Source organism: Phocoena phocoena, chromosome 12 (assembly GCF_963924675.1).
Source record: "Phocoena phocoena chromosome 12, mPhoPho1.1, whole genome shotgun sequence".
NCBI classification, from domain to species: domain Eukaryota; kingdom Metazoa; phylum Chordata; class Mammalia; order Artiodactyla; family Phocoenidae; genus Phocoena; species Phocoena phocoena.
In genome coordinates, this window is record NC_089230.1 from 59,436,976 (window position 1) to 59,442,818 (window position 5,843).

Here is a 5,843-nt window from a genome sequence, read left to right on the forward strand (position 1 = left end):
GATACATACATACATAGATATATACATAGATAGATAGATAGATACATACATACATACATACATAGAAAATCCTAAAGATGCCACCAGGAAACTACTAGAGCTCATCAATGAATTTAGTAAAGTCATAGGATACAAAATTAATGCACAGAAATCTCTTGCATTCCTATACACTAACAATGAAAGATCAGAAAGAGAAATTAAGGAAACAATCCCATTTACTACTGCAACAAAAAAGAATAAAATACCTAGGAATAAACCTACTTAAGGAGGAAAAAGACCTGTACACAGAAAACTATAAGATACTGATGAAAAAATCAAAGACAATACAAACAGATCGAGAGATATACCATGTTCGTGGATTGGAAGAATCAATATTGTGGAAATGACTATACTACCCAAAGCAATCTACAGATTCAATGCAATCTCTATCAAATTACCAATGGCATTTTTTACAGAACTAGAACAAAAAAATCTTACATTTTTTATGGAGACACAAAAGACCCTGAATAGCCAAAGCAATCTTGAGGGGAAAAAATGGGGCTGGAGGAATCAGACTCCCTGACTTTAGACCACACTACAAAGCTACCGTAATCAAGACATTATGGTACTGGCACAAAAACAGAAATATGCATCAATTCAACAGGATAGAAAGCCCAGAGATAAACCCTCACACCTATGGTCAACTAATCTATGACAAAGGAGGCAAGGATATATATAGTGGAGAAAAGACAGTCTCTTCAATAAATGGTGCTGGGAAAACTGGACAGCTACATGTAAAAGAATGAAATTAGAACACTCCCTATCACCATACACAAAAATAAACTCAAAATGGATTAACAACCTAAATGTATGACCGCACACTATAGAAGTCTTAGAGGAAAATCTAGGAGAACACTTTTTGACATAAATCACAGCAATATCTTTTTGGATTCACCTCTTAGAGTAATGCAAATAAAAATAAACTAATGTAATCTAATTAAACTTAAAAGCTTTTGCACAGCAAAGGAAACCATAAAACAAATGAAATGACAACCCACTGAATGGGAGAAAATATTTGCAGACAAAGTGACTGACAAGGGATTAATCTCCAAAATATACAAACAACTCATGAGGCTCCATATCAAAAAATCAAACAACACAATCAAAAAATGTGCAGAAGATCTAAACAGACATTTCTCCAAAGAAGACATACAGATGGTCAAAAGCTCTTGAAAAGATGCTCAACATCACTAATTATTAGAGAAATGCAAATCAAATCTACAATGAGGTATCACCTCATACCAATCAGAATGGCCATGTTCAAAAAGTCTACAGACAATAAACTCTAGAGGGGGTGTGGAGAAAAGGGAATCCTCCTACACGTTTGGTGGGAGTGTAAATTGGTACAAATACTATGGAGAATAGTATGAAGATTCCTTAAAACACTAAAACTAGAACTACCATATGACCCAGAAATCCCACTCCTGGGCACATATCCAGAGAAAATCATAATTTGAAAAGATACATGCACCTCAATATTCATTGCAGCACTATTATTTACAATAGCCAAGACGTGGAGGCAACCTAAGTGTCCATCGACAGATGAGTGGATAAAGAAGATGTGCTACATATATAAATGGAATGTTACTCAGCCACAAAGGAATGAAATAATGCCATTTGCAGCAACATGGATGGACCTAGAGATTAGCATACTAAGTGAAGTAAGTTAGATAGGGAAAGACAAATATCATATGATATCACTTATATGTGGAATCTTAAAAAAAAATGATACAAGTGAACTTATTTACAAAACAGAAACAAGACTCACAAACTTCAGAAACAAACTTATGGTTACCAAAGGGAAATGTGGCAGAGGAAGGATAAATTAAGAGTTGGGGATTAACATATACACCCTACTGTATATAAAATATATAATAAACAACCTACTGTATAGCACAGGGAACTCTACTCAATATTGTTTAATAACCAATATGGGAAAAGAATCTGAAAAATAATGGATATATGTATATGTATAACTGAGTCACTTTGCTGTACATCCGAAACTAATACAACACTGTAAATCAACTACATTCCAAAATAAAATAAAATAGAATTTATAAAAAGAAGAAATCTGAACCTCTCCAACCCCCTTTCCCCTCCCCTAGTAGTCAAGAAATGGTCCAATGGGATATTATTTCACATCCAATAGATACGGCAAAAAATTGGTATTCTGAAAACATCAAGTGTTCTCAAGGATATAAAAGAGTCACTTTTATTTACAACTGATAGGAGTGTAAATTGTAAAATCACTTAGAACCAATTTAACAATGTCAAACACAGATGAAGTTTCAAATTCTTAGCAACTTCAATCAAGGTATACACTCTAAAGACATTTTCACGTGTGTGTGCACACAAGGCATGTATTAGAATAATATCAGTGTTTATAGTATTTTAAAATTAAAATAAAACCAGTACAGTTTAAATAAAATTTGGCATAAAATGGAATGTCATTAAGTGGTAAAAGTAAATAAATGGAGCCACAAGTCTCAGATTTTCAAATATAGAATGTTTAGTGCAAAGAGTAAGATGCTCAAACATTTTTGTAGTATGAGTCATGTCAATTTAAAAACATATAGCCAGGGACTTCCCTGGTGGCGCAGTGGTCAAGAATCCGGCTGCCAATGCAGGGGACACTGCTTCGAGCCCTGGTCTGGGAAGATCCCTGCTTCTGAGGAGCAACTAAGCCCGTGCGCCACAACTACTGAGCCTGCGCTCTAGAGCCCGCAAGCCACAACTGCTGAGCCCACGTGCCACAGCTACTGAAGCCCGCGTGCCTAGAGCCCATGCTCAACAACAAGAGAAGCTACCTCAGTCAGAAGCCCGAGAACCGCAACGAAGAGTAGCCCCGCTCACCGCAACCAGAGAAAAGCCCGTACGCAGCAAAGAAGATCCATCGCAGCCAAAAATAAATAAATAAATTTGTAAAAAAAACCCAAAACAAAAAAGCATATAGCCAATGCTATATGTTAAACATATTTATAACAAATATAAAGGGATGCAAATTCAGAATGGAAGTTAATTTGGGGGCAGAGTGAGGGATCAGACAAACACAGGGGTTTCTAATAATTTTAAAGTTCATTTCTGAAGCTGGATGGTATAAAAATGTGTTTAGTAGCTAATTTATATTTTCTAATGCTTAATATTTTCCATAATTAAAATACATCAATGTCTATTTGTCCATTTACATAGGTATAATTCTAACTACACATTATCATATAAACACACATGATCAGTAGATAGAATTAATATACATTTAGTATAATACCTGTGTAAGGTTATTCACACTTGAAGATAAGTGGTTAACAGAAATAATTAACCAAGTTCAATATTTTTCTCTTATTATTTGAGGCCAACTCTCCTGTTTTGCCCTCTTTAAAAATAATCTTTATTAGGGACAATCAACTAATACTTATATAAAATAATGTGTTTTTACACTATGTAAACAGAACAAAAATATAAAAGGAAAGTTATTGCAGTTTATTTCTAATCTGTGTGTGATGACAGCTCAGTGCTGTGTCCTCGTTACAGGCCGTGAATCTTAAAAATCACAGTCCTGCTTCCTGATTGGAAGGGTTGTCTGCTATTTAAAAGCCCCATAAATCAGGCAGAATAATCTTTTCATTCAATAGCCTTTTCTGAATAAAAAGAACTTACTCTGAAAAAAAATTAAGAGGGGATACACTGTTCATTAAGGTATTATTAACAATAATTTATATGAAAAGTTATTCCTTTTTCCAACCAAAGTGGATAAGTGCATAGTTATGAGCATTAGTAGAAGTAAGAACACCATGTCTACACTTAGTTACTGGTGTGGAATATCTTGTCCCCAGTCGTGACTTCCATATCGGTATGCTATACAGGCCAGGAAGCATGGTGCAATTTATTTTAGGTTTACAACTTCCCCAACAAATATCATGCCACATCTCACTATCGCCTATCATTTGAGAGGTAATTTAAGTAATATAAGATCCCTCCCGCCTAATATATTCATTTATTCTATGATTCCTTATTATAACCAAACCCTTAGCTTCAATTTTTGATTTGAGAAAACAACCTTGGGTTTTCTCAGACTTTCTTTAAATACTTTTCCATCTTCTTTTCTATGACCCACCTATTGGATAATTTTTATATAGAATCCCTAAGTGCATTTATCTCTGCTTTATTTAATATTGAGAAACTATACACTGTGCACTGTGCTAATCTCTGATGATACTGTGTTCAAAATGAACACAATTTCTACTCTGCAGGAATAGGAATTTACAATCTATTGAGGAGAGAATGATTAGCAAACAGGCATTTCGACTCAGTGAGAATGCCCCGGCATGAGATCAGAAGTGACTGTCCTCCGAGGGACATCTAACTCAGTTTTAGGAAGCTAAAGACAGGCTTTTGGAAGAGGGGTCCATCAACTGGGGTATGAAGAATGTGCAGGAGTTAGACAAGGTGAGAGTTAAGGGTGGGGTGGGATGCAGAAAAGGTGTTTTAGGCAAAGGAGGGCAGCCTGGGAGTTGAGTTGGGAGAAGGCATTTCTAACTGAGACTGATTCTTTAGGTTAACATTCCCATCTGAAACAGTAACTAAATCCACGTATATAGTTACATAAAATGCATAGTGGACCCTCAAATGTCTTTCTCTTCATTCAAAATATTACAAAAGCTTTTATTGCAGAACACATACTTAACCCCACTCCATATTCATCAATGTTTCATTGAGAATTTAGATGCTTTAAACATTCTAATAAATAGTTGTTTGTGTGCTAAGCTATATATATTTTTTACATATATGGAAGCATATCCAACCATCTTTCATTTCTTCTTAAAGATTATGCATTTCATTTTACATCTCACCCTCAACATCTAGAGGAGTGCTTTGGAAATAGTGCACATTTAGAAAATATGCTTACTGATTATGAGTAAAAACAAATATCCTACTTAGGACTGTTATTAGGAAAATATTGGCAATGATAACTCCTTTAGGATTCTAGTAGTAATTAGATATTATCTTACTAATGCAATGTTTTCAATTATAAGAGATAAAATCGGTATGTCATTGAAAATTAATACTCCTATACATATAGGAGTATATATGTCTCCCTCAGGTACCAATATACAGGCACAAATAATGAGTTTTTATATGGAATTACATGGTTTTTATACTAATTGTCAATGACCAAGGCCCCTTAATGAATCAAGAAAATGCTATATAACTTACAATATATTTTTCTTTCTATTACAAATGTTTATTTTTTATCACTAAGTTTCTTTGATTTTATCTGGCTAAAAAATAAATCTCAATATTTCCAAATAATTTTCCTTTTATTATTAAAAAAAATTCTGGTTCCAGTTAATGGAAACTAAACAAAAGTGTAGCGGAGGAGGGAAAGTTTTCTGTCTCAAAATTTCATACTCAGAATGAAAATCAAAACTCCTACAGGAAGCTCAGGGATTTGAACCTCAAAGGCAAGTAGAATCTGGAATTTTAATGCTTCTAGGACACTCTTTCTTCATTTATTTTCTTTGATTCTTTATACATGCTATACGCACTCTCTCTTTGCAGACCTGCACTTTCCACGTGGCCACTGACAGTTCCCAAGGTATACATTTTACAGCTTTAGCCACCAGAAAAAGAAAGAGAGTACTTTTCAAGTCTCAAATACTCAAAAAATGGACTGTGGTAGATCAGGCTAGGGTCAAGTGTTTACCTCTGGACCAACATTGGACATGGTAAGAGGTTAGTTACTACAATTGGATTAGCTTGATTCTGGGAGAAGGTTTGGAGAGGTACCTAGTGTATCATTTGGGTGG